The sequence below is a fragment of the Castor canadensis genome, chromosome 15, assembly GCF_047511655.1.
Source record: "Castor canadensis chromosome 15, mCasCan1.hap1v2, whole genome shotgun sequence".
Taxonomy (NCBI): Eukaryota; Metazoa; Chordata; class Mammalia; order Rodentia; family Castoridae; genus Castor; species Castor canadensis.
In genome coordinates, this window is record NC_133400.1 from 13,004,916 (window position 1) to 13,016,909 (window position 11,994).

Genomic DNA, 11,994 nt, shown 5'->3' on the forward strand with positions numbered 1-11,994 from the left:
GTGATGCCTGGGTGCTCTGGAGTGGTAGCAGGAAGCTGGTAGGAGATGTACACCTGAGAAGAAAGTACCAGAAGGCCAAAGAGCTGTGTGGGGGAGGGGAGGGAGGAAGATTTCAGCCTGAGGGCTGAGGCCTGGTGTGACTGTGGCTGTAAGAAAGGCTGGGAAGATGGGGCTGGATCCACCTTGAACTCACGCTTCACGACCCCTAGGCTTGTCTGAGTTTTGGATTTCTCCATCTTTTCATGAATTCCTGCAAGCAGTTGACGGAAGGGTGGAGGTGGGAGCTTGTTTCTCACTATTTGTTGGAAGGGTGGAAAAGGCCCCTCTCCACCTCCTCTTCTTTGTATGCTTGGACTGGTGGAGCCATCTCTTCCACTCTTTGCTTCCTGCTAATTGAGAGCTGGCCTCCTCACCAGTGCCAGCTGCTGGGATCGAAGCTTTCCATCTTTGTGAACCAAACCCTGGGCAAATGAGAGAGGCTTTTCTCAAAAATTCAGGTAGAATAGGTTTTTACTCGGATGCTCAGAGTTAAATGGATACTTCATGGATCCATTTAAAAAGTGTCTTCTACCAGGTGAGTCAGGGCAGGGCTGGGAGTTACACATAACCAGGGCAGGATGGGGCCAGAGTACACAAGTGAGGAAGGAAGAGGGCCAAGGCGTAGCTGGTGACTCCTCCCATCCCTGGCCTGCCCTTTCTAAGGGGCTTGGGGACCAGAGGCTGCATCTCATTTCTTCAACAGTTGCCAATGCTGATAATAGTGAGCCAAAAAGCCACCCAGGCCCCCTGCTGAGGGCTCCCCTGCGTTAATGACTTGATACAAAGAGGCTCTGAATTAGGGGCCTGGCATTTGGTAGGGCTGATGCTCCAAGTGAGGAAGGGAGATGTAAAACTCCGGGTGAATGACTGATTCCACTGCTTTGAAGATGCAACAGAAAGAATGGGACCATGAGCTAGGCCCGGGAGCAGCAGGGTGTCCCAGCCAACAGGAATAGCAAGACTTGAACCCAAAGTCAACAAACGTAAGGCCAAACCCATGGGTAGATCCCACGCATGCCGAAAAATCTGAAACAAAGCTGCTCTGTCATTAAGAATTCCTTTTCTCCATTGTTCCATACTGGGAACATTCCAGAATTAGTGAAGTGTTCTGCCAAGTTTCTGGCAGCTGATCTGCAATGCTGGGTCTAGACTGGACTTGAAAAGTCAGAAAACAAAGTGAGGAAGGAAGGGCAAGCAAGGTCATTAAGGAGCTCCCTGCCTGGCCAAGAGGCATGTAGATACACAGGACACTTTGGGCAGGTTAAAGGGAGAGGGAGACCAGGTCTAGGGGGCACAGAGAGAAGGCACTCCCCTTGGGGAGGGGCCACAATCAGAGACACAGAAGCTGGAAGCCTCCTGTGGCTCAAGAGCCATAGTAAGAGAGGCCGTGTGTGTGTGTGTGTGTGTGTGTGTGTGTGTGTGTGTGTGTGTGATTCACACACTTGGTTGGGCAAGTGTGGGTTCTGCTGTTGATGGACGAGGGGGACAGATAAACTGTGCATTGAATTCAGCAGATGCCAAGGGGCTGAGGCCAGCTGGTTATCATGGTGGGCGGCTGCAGAGGTGGGACCTGACTCCTGGACATCTTGACTCTATGGAAAGCTGATTGTCCTTGGGAAGGAGGGCTGTGTGGGCCTCTCTGAGAACAAAGAGCCCTTGGGAAGCTGAGAAAAGCACAGCACCTCTTGCTTCTCCTCAAATGCAACTGTTTAGCACCCATGAGGCCCTGGATTCAACCTACAGGTTCCCTCCCTGCCAACACATACCACCACCAATGTAAGTGTATACTTACATGTGATTTCTTAAAAAAAATTTTGTTTTTTAGTGAAGACCTTGTATGTAGCCCAGGCTGGCCCGGAACTCACTATGTCACCCAAGCTGACCTAGAACTCACAATCCTGCCTCAGCCTCCTGAGTGCTGAGTTTACAGGTGTGTACCACCATACCTGGCTTTCTTAAAAACTTTTTTTTTTTGGTGGTACTGGGGCTTGAAATAGGGCCTTGCACTTACTAGGCAGGTGCCCTACCACTTGAACCATGCCTTCAGCCCTCAAAACATTTTTTTATTGTGGTAAAATATAGATAACATAAAATTTACCACTTTAACCTTTTTTCCCTCCATGGTGCTGGGTATTGAACCCAGGCCTTTGCACGTGCTAGGAAAGTGTGCTACCATTGAGCTACACCCCTGGCCATTTTACCATTTTTTTCCTTGTTAACCATTTTTGTTGTTGTTGTTGTTGTTGTTGGGACTGGAGTTTGATCTCAGGGCTTCACATTTGCAATGCAGGGTGCTCTACCACTTGAGCCATACCTTCTGTCCATTTCCTCTGGCTATTTTGAAGATGGGGTCTTGTGAACTATTTGCCTGGACTGTCCTTAAATTGTGATCCTCCCGATGTCAGCCTCCCAAGTAGCAAGGATTACAGGTGGGAGCCACAGGCACTCAGCTCACTTTAACCATTTTTAAGTGAGCAATTCAGTCACATTAACACATGCAGTGTTACATAACCATCATTGCTACATATTTTCAGAACTTTTTCATCCTCCCAAACAGCAAGTACTCATTAAACAACTTCCTATTCAGTAATCTTTAATCTACTTTCTATCTTTATGAATTTGCCTATTCTAAGCTAGCATTGGTGGCTCACGCCTGTAATCCTAGCTACACAGGAAGCAGAGATCAGGGGGATCGTGGTTCAAACCCACCCCAGGTAAATAGTTTTGGAGACCCTATCTCGAAAAAAAAACAACACAAAAAGAGGGCTGGCAGAGTGACTCAAGTGGTAAGAGTGCCTGCCTAGCAAGCGGGAGGCCCTGAGTTCAAACACAAGAACACCAAAAAGAAAAGAATTTGCTTATTCTAGATACCTCAATTTACATGCAATTTTAAAACAGATTGAGGTAAAAATGGATGTGCAGTAATGGCACAAAAGCACACAATTTGCTTGATTCTGAATGTGCGTACAATAAGCAAGGTAAAGAATATGTTAACCCTGTCGACATGGTGGCTCACGTCTGTAATCCTACTTACTCAGGAGGTGGAGATCAGGAGCATCAAGGTTGGAGACCAGCTGAGGCAAAAAGTCTGAGAGACCCCCCATCTCAACCAAGATAAACTGAGTGTGGTGATGCACACCTGTCATCCTAGTTACACAGGAAGTGTAACTAGGAGATTCCAGGTCCAGGCAGACCCAGTCATAAAAGCAAGACCTTATTCAAAAAAATAATGGAAGCAGAGAAAACGATGGAGGGGGTAAATCTAAGACATATTGTAAGCACATATGTAAATATTATGCTGTATCCCCCTGTACAACTATTATATGTTAATAAAAAAGAAAAGAAATACAACTCATTGACAAAGACATACACAGACAACAATTAACAAAAGCCAAAAGGGCTGGTGGTACGGCTCAGGTGGTAGAGTGACTGCCTAGCAAGTGCAAGGCACTGAGTTCAAACCCCAGTACCACCAAAAAAAAAAAAAAAAAAGAAGAAGAAGAAAGGAATATGTTGATCATTGCCAAAAATTTCCTCAGTCCTCTATGTATTTTCTCCCTCTTCTTCCTCTGTCCCTAAATACCCACTGACCTGTTTCTGTCACTATAGATGAGTTTGGATTTTCTAGAGTTTTAGATAAGTGGTATTATTATACAGGATGTGCTCTTTCTTTTGAGGGGTCTGGTTTCTTTCAGTGAGCTTAACTAATTTGACATTCGTCCATGTTGTTTTGTGTTTGGTTCTTTTTCATTGCTGAGTAGTATTCCAGTAGGAGGAGGGGGCAAAGGTCAAGGGTGGGTACAGTACAGGACAGCCAGACTCATAATGCACCAGAATTCAGCTGAACTACCCTACGTGAGCCTCAGGCTCAGTGCACTGGGTGGAATGGCCTCAACTATCACATACTCTTGTGTCCTGGGAGGCACCACACAGTCCTTTCATCTGCAGAAACCTTGGACTCTGTATATGGGAAATGGAGTAGGGCCACAGGCCAGCTGTATGCCAGCCACCTGAAGGGGCTGCAAGTGCAGCCAGGGCTGCCCCATGAAGCTGGGGGCTGGAGCCCAGGGGTAGACCTGGCTCGAATAGCATTTTCCTTCTGAGTAAAATGGAGGTAGCAGCACCTTCCACCCAGGGCTGCTATAGGAAATGAGCCCAAGGTGACAAAACTCTTAAATAAATGATATGAAAGTGTCAGGTGTGGGTTTGAATCCAGACTCCACTGCTCACTTGCTGAATGCTCTTGGATCAGTCACCTAATCATTCAACATTAGTCTCCTCCTTTGTAAAATGGAGATCATGGTCCCTGGAGATACAAGTTACAATAATAATTTGTACAGAGCAAGCAAGTGTGCACTGAGTACCTGGTGCAGTGCCTGGCACGTGGGAAATGCTGGGGGACCTCAGATCTGAGGTCTGTCCTGGGACCCAGGGAGCCACACTAATGCCCCACAGCAGCATGGGAGGGGTGGGCACTCAAAGTAGGGGACTCCCTGCCCTACTTTCAGTTTGTAGTGGAGTGACTCAGCCCCATGGCCCCAGGGCTGGCACTCCTGGCAGCCCTAGCACTCATGGTAGCCCATAAGACTGGCATGAGCACTGTGGTACCCTCGGGGTCTGGGTTGAGGGTGGCTCAGATCTGGCACTTGGCTAGGAACCCAGGTGCCCCTGGATGTTGTGAGAGGGTCACGCTTTTTCCGGAGTGAGCATCTCCTCCATGGATGCCAAGTTTGTCTCCATGTTGAGGGGTCACAGATGAGAGAGAAGCAGGAGAGTGGGGAAGGAATCCAAGGGGCCATCGAGCCCCTTGGAATGGCCTCTTCATGCTCGCCTCTTTTTTTTGGTGGGACTGGGGTTTGAACTCAGGGCTTTGCACTTGCAAAACAGATGCTCTACCACTTGAGCCACATTTCCAGTCTATTTTTCTCTGGTTATTCTAGAGATGCGGTCATGCAAACTGTTTGCCCAGGCTGGCCTTGAACCTTGATCCTCCCAATCTCAGCCTCCCAAATAGCTAGGATTTTAGACATGAGCCACTGGTACCCAGCAGCCTGTGCCATCTCCTCAGTAGAGGGGCCAGTCATTTAGCTGGCCTCATTCTTTTTCTCTGTTAGCCCCAAGGCCAACTTCATTCACTTAGATTTCATTTCTTGGGTATCAGAGTCTCCTCTGTGTCAAGTCAGAGTCAGACTCTGGGGACACAATTAGACCAGAACTAGGCTCTGCTCCCAGGGCCATTCTCAGGGGAGACACCCACCATACAGTAATCAGAATTAAGATAATGTCAGTGTGGTGAATGCCGAAGGTGCTGTTGTGTGTGTGTGGCTTCAGGGATGGCCAGTGGAAGCATCTCTAGGAGGGGATGTTTGAGCTGATAAAAGGAGCCAGCTGGGCAAAACTCTGGGTGGAACATTCTAGACAAAGGACAGCAAAGTCTTTCAGAAGGAGTAAGTCAGTGCGGGGACAGTGGGTGGAGCTGAGAGAGGAGGCAGGAGGGCCCATCATAGCTGCCGGGAAGCCATGGAAGGACCCAGGGGTTACTCTAAGTGTGGATTCCAAGAATCTTCTAGAAATGAAAACATGCTTATAGTCTGCCCTCCCCCTCTGTCCTTTAGATTTTTCAGGGCTTCTTGTGTAGAAATGTTTGAGAAGCTTTCTGTCCTGGAAGGAAGGACTAGCATCCATTAAATGTCCTCTACGTGTGGTTCCCAGCTGCTGCAGGGCAAGGGCCCTTCTCTGAGCTATCTTGTTGGAGGTTACACCACTTCACACTCCTTGGTGTCACTGACTGAATCCGGGTGCAAAAGCTCCCTGTCTTTGCCTCCAAGTGGGACCACTTTGTGGTGCTATTTAAAACAGCCTTCCCTGCCCTGTTTTCTTGGTTGTCACATCTCCCTCCACCGACTCATGAGGAGTCTAACCCTTGCCTCAGGCTCTGCTTCTCGTGAAGCAGGAGAGATAATGTATTGTGTGATCTAGAAATTGGGGTTCTATGACCACAGATCCAGGGGTTTCCTAGGCATTCTTCCTTCCAACTTTGAGATTTACTCAAGTCATACAGCAAGCTCATGGCTGAGTCACACCCACAAACCACTCACAGCCTGAAGGCACTGGGGGTTGAGGGTAGGGGAATTAAGAACCTGCTGGTGAAAGTGGTGCAAACCCAAGGCCCAAAGTGTGTTCACCAAAAGCTGTGCCCTAGGATCAAGCTCCAATCTCAGGTAAGGCCTCCTATACCTTAATTACTCCAGAGACGTTAGGTCCCTGAAGTATCGGCCTTTCCTCTGTATCACTAAAATGTGAAAGACTGGCAGCTCAGAACTCTTTCAGAGCCAGGGCACCCTGAAAAGCAGAAATACAAAGGACTTTTTGTCCATTGATAAAGTGAGTTGGAAAAAATGCATACAGTACAAATGTGGAGATTTTGGGGTTCATGAGAGAGCCATATCTGAGGAACTTCCTCAGCTTTTCCAGATTCGCCTCGCTCTGATTATGGAATCAGATCACACATGTTGCAAAATGGTTCTTGTCTTTCTCAGGTTCCCACAGAAGGTCCTGTCATAGGTGTGAGTCCCTGGAAAGGAAGGTGACTCAGCTAAAAAAATCATTTTGCTAAACGTGCATTTTTAAAAGGAACAGCTTAGCCAGGCAGGGTGATGTATACCTGTAGTCTCAGCTGGGAGGCCAAGGTGGGAGAATCAGCTGAGCCCAAGGAATTCAAGGCCAGCCCGGACAACATACAAGATCCTGGCTCCAAACCAACCAATTAACAAACCAATAAAAGGAACAGCCTGTTGGTTTGGACTGAACTGTCTAGAGGCTTGGCTTCCCTTACGGGCTCAGGCAGGTTTTGTGGCACAGATCTGGGCTGGAGGTGGGACAGGTATGCCTGAGGGGTAGCAGCTGCATTGCTCTTGCTGTCCAAATGGCCTTGGGCAAGTCGTTTACCTTTCTCAAGGCACAGATTTCTCATTGTAAAACAACCCGAGTTGTATATTCCAGAACCTTGTCACTGAAAGCATGGCTTAATACACCAGCACCACCTGCAACAGTGAATGTCTGTTAGACATGCAAGTTCATGGGTCCCAGACCCATTGAAGCCCATCTGTAAGGCGGAGCCCGGGGACTGTGTTCACAGTCTCTCTGGGGTTCTTAAGTGCATTGAGGCTTGAGAAGGCAGATGCCAACTCTCACATCCAACTACAGCTGAGTTGCGGCTGCTCCAGCTGCTGGGTACAGAGCATGTTTTGTGTCATTTTTTGAAGCACTCACATGCTTGCACTTCCTAGCAATTCTACAGAGTCCTTCTGTCCTCACTTTTGCTCTTCTAAGAGAAAATGGAGACTTAGAGAAGGGTAACTGGGTTGCTCAAGCTCTTCCTATCTTATGTTTCTTGCAAGTGCTGATGAATTATTACAGGTAATAAAACTGCTTGTAAATGTTTAGCATTACCTGATGACAAATGATTCCAATGACAAATTGGAATAAGAGCTGGGGAAAGTGTGGGTCTTGATTGAGGCTTAGGATCCATAAATTACAACTCCCCTCTCCACTGCTTTAATGTTTTGATTAGATAATGCATTCATGTGGTTTAGACATCACGTAGGAAAAAACAATAGTGAGAACATTTTTTCCCACTCATGTTACATCACCACCCAGTTCCTGTCCTTGCCAGGTAACTGTTTGTAGGTTGTGTCTGATCGGCTTTCACTGATCCTTGGGAAAACTGAGAAATCTCTTCCTCTGTGGCTCCCTCAAAATCCCCCCAGATCACTGGACAGTCAATGTGTGCACTTTTCCAACTTACCTTAACATCCTGACAAAAAGTTCATTAAATGACAGAATTATTCCCAGATAAAATGCCCACCAAATTATAGACTTATTTAGGTTAATGAGCGTCATCTTCTTTTAAAGACATGCTATTTCTGAGTTCCTAGCATTCAGTCTCTTACACTTTAGCATGAATTATTCTAACACAAAATATCTTTATGCAAATATAATCATATATAAAATATATTAAAAATATGTTGCCGCTTCTGCTGAACACAGTTTGCAAAACAGAATACACACTGTTCTGAGCCTTCCTTGTTTCACTGAGTAACACACTAGGCTATTGTGGTGAACATGCAGGTGTTTTTCAATCTGTTGTCACAGACACAGCTGAGAGGAATAGTCTCTCATATGTGCATACAGTGTATGCAGGATAAATTCCAAGAAGTGGGATTGCTAGGTATCTGCACTGGTAATTTCAAGAGATTTCCCAGTTTTCCATTTATAAAATTAGTACCAAACTGCACCTGCATCAGTTCTGGATGAAAAATTACTGTTTTCTCAAATCTTCGCCAACGCATCACTTTGTCAGATCACTGGATCCTTACCAATCTGATAGGCGATAAACAGTGAGTCAATGTAGTCTTAATTTAAATGTGTTATGAAAAGTTTTAAATTTATAGCATGTTTAAAAGCCATTTCTATTTTTTTTGTTTATGACTGTCATATCCTTTGCTTATTTAAAAAATGGCTGTTGGCTTTTTTGATTTTATTTCTAGGAGCTGTTTATATATTAGGGATTAGCCTTTTGTCTTTCTTTGATGTAATTACATCCAGTGCAGTGTTTCTTTTTTTCTTCTTTCTTTTTTTGGCATACACAAATTTTTATTTTTACATACTCATTTCATTGGTGGCTTCATAATGTTGAATCATAGGTGTAAAAACCTTCTTTGTTTTAAGATGACAGAATGTGTCTTGTATATTCTTCTATCATTTTACATTCAAATTTTTACCCATTTGGAATTTATCCTGGTGTGTTCTGGGAGGAAAAGATCCTTATTTTTTTTTCCAGATGGCTCTCTTTTCCTTGCTGAATGGAGAAGCTATTTTATCATAAGCTGTTCATCATAAGCTCTTTCTCCACATATATTTGGATCTGTGTCAGCATTTGCACCTTTCCCCTTTGGTTTCTATCTATTCATGTCCATTCATGCTCCTACTGTTTTCCACTAGGGTTTATAATATTTAAAAATATATCTTAATATAGAGAAGTGTATTTTCCCCTTATTTCTTGAGCTCTTTCAGGCTATCTTGCCTATTTTTCTATTTGAGTGTTGAAATCTAATGCACACATGCATGTTGATATTTTCATTGGAACTGCCTTAACAAAAACTCAAAATGTAACACACATACAGAGAATAAATTGTCAGTACACTGCTTGATGACTTATTATAAGGTAAACACAGCCTTGGTAACGATCACTGACATCTGGATAGAGAACATTATTGGCTTGTAGAAGCCCCTCCTGCACCCCAAATAGTCACTATCTGTTATGGTTTGAATCTGAAATGTCCCCCACAGGCTCAAGTGTTGGACCTTGGTTGCCAGTTTGTGGTGCTATTTTGGGAAGTTCTGGAAACTATAGAAGGTGGGGTCTAGCTGCAGGAAGTAGGTCACTGGGGTTGTGGCTTTGAAGGTTAAGCCTGGTCTCTAGTCCCCTCCTTTTTGACTGCTTCCTGTCCACTATGAGACAAATAGCCTCCTCCTCTTCCATATGCTCCTGCCACCATGATGTTTCACCACAGGCTCAGAATCAACACAGCTGAGGACTATGAACCGAAATCTCTGAAACCATGAGCAAGATGAACAATTCTCTCCATAAGTTAGTTTTCTTAGGTGTTTATCACAGCAATACAAAAGTAGCTAATACACTATCCCATGCTCTTTCTGAGAACATATGGGATTTTTTTATGTCACAGATTAGTTTTATTATGCTTTTTAAGTATGTGTGTATTTTAAAATCTGGCTTCTTTTGCTTACCTTATATTTATGAGGCTTATTTATCTATTTTGCTGTCGACAGACATTAAGTTATTCCTAGTTTGGGGCTTCATAAATCATGCTGCCATGACATTGTGATATGTGGCTTTCAGCCCCAGGAATACACATCTCTGTTGGATACTTATGAAAAGAAATGCTGGGCCATGAGATATGCACAAATTCAACTTCAGAAAACATTACCAAACTATTTTCCAAATTAATGTGCAACAACCCTTCTTCAAGAAATGTCTGATGCTGTAGCATATACCTGTAATTTCAGTACTTAAGCAGACAGGAAGATTGGGAATTCAAGGTCAGCTTGGGCTATATAGTGAAACCCTGTCTCAAAAAACAAACAAACACAAACACAAAACAAGAAATGTCTTGAGTATTACAGCCATTCAACATCTTTTCAACACTTGGATTTGTTGGTCTTTTTGATTTTATTCATTCTGGTGTGTGTTTAGTGGTAATTGTGACTCTAGTTTTCACTTCTCTAGCAACTTATGAGTTTGAGCAATGTTTTTATGTGTGTATTGGCCAATTAAATATCTTTTGTATTCAGGCACCAGTGTTATGCCTGTAATTGTAGCTACTTGGGAGGCTGAGATCAGTAACATTGTGGTTCAAGGTCATCCCTTGTAGTTCAGAGACCTTATCTTCAAAATAACCAGAGCAAAAATTGACTGGAGGTGTGGATCAAGTGGTAGAGTACCTGCCTTACAAGCACAAAGCTCACCAAAAAAATTGTAAAATGTATTAGGGCTGCTTTAAATTTATGTGTTAAATTCACAGAATGGACATATTATGAGTTAAAATTTTCTTCTCCAACAACAGTTTGTCTTCCGATTGGTTTAACTCTTCTGTGTTTTTCAATATTGTTTACTGGTTTTTTTTTAGTATGTATCTTGCACATTTCTTTTTCTTTTTTTTTTGACTAGGCAGGCACTTTACCACTTGAGTCACTGCACCATCCGATACACTATGTAATTATAGTGATAGCTGTCTTTTGTTTATGTCAGGTGATATATAATATTATCCCTATACTACAGATACACAGCTCAAGGTCACACAGTTTGTAATTGGTCACCTTGGATTCAAACCCTGATCTTAGCTCAGAGCTTCCTACTCAAGGTTTACTTAACTTTACCTGCATTACAAGTTGCTTATAGCCCGACTATCTAGGAGGACATTAAGGTGACAGAGAGCTGGTAGCTTGGGAATCACACAAAGCTGGTCAGTAACACAGGTGTTGATACTAACCTCCACGTTTGCGAGGAGCAAATGAGAAATGAGGTGTGATAACATTAGAGAAGTACTCGGAAGGGTTGTCTGGGGTGAGCAAGCTGGGGTGAGCCTCTCCTAGGGTCACTAACTCGGCATACAGGTGGGGGGAGATTGTGAAGGGAGAGGATGATGGAGTTCTAATAAGGTGACTGCTTGGTGTGTGAGGCGGCTCCTCTTCATCCCCACACTATCTTCCCTGAGGTTTCCTCCCGCCGACGTGCTGTGGAACTCAATGGACTTTCCCAGTTTAAGACTCCTATGGATTGGCACACCAGGGTCCCAGACTCAAATCTGCTCAAGTCTCTTACCTGAACAGTGGTGGGGGGCAGAGATGTGAAGCAGGCCGACCCCACAGCCCGTCCTTAGGCCCCAAGTTCGTGGGAATAAGTTGAGAGCTAAACACGTCTCGGATACGCGTCTCTGGGGTCAGCCCGACGCTCGCTCACGCCCATGCTTCTGGAACTGCATTTCCCAGCGTCCCTTGCAAAGGCGGCCATCTCCCACTTCCGGAGCCACTTCCTGCGCTTGGACTACATTCCTCCTATGGCGCGTTTCCTTTTTCTCTCCTCTCTCCCCCACTTCCCTCCTCTCCCTCCTTCCCTCCTTTCTATATAAATATGATAATAATTAAATAATAAATATGATACATATATGCAGATAGATACAAATATTTTATTTCTCTGACACCACATCTCTGGCGCGTGGTTTTGTATCATTTAATTCAGGTAACAACATTTTTTCGATGGGAGAGGGAGGAAAGGGAAGGAAGCACAAAATTTAAAACAAAAACAAGATCGTGGATAGCTCTTAGCATCTGTTTCACTTCCACATTAATAAAATTCACTTGGATTTTCCTTAT

General features: G+C 44.5%; 1 protein-coding gene across 9 annotated transcripts in view; it reads left to right on the forward strand.

Annotated features, from left to right (window-relative positions):
- Positions 1-11,994, forward strand: part of Il34 (interleukin 34) — a 58,959-nt gene that overhangs the window by 12,463 nt on the left and 34,502 nt on the right. The window lies entirely within an intron of this gene.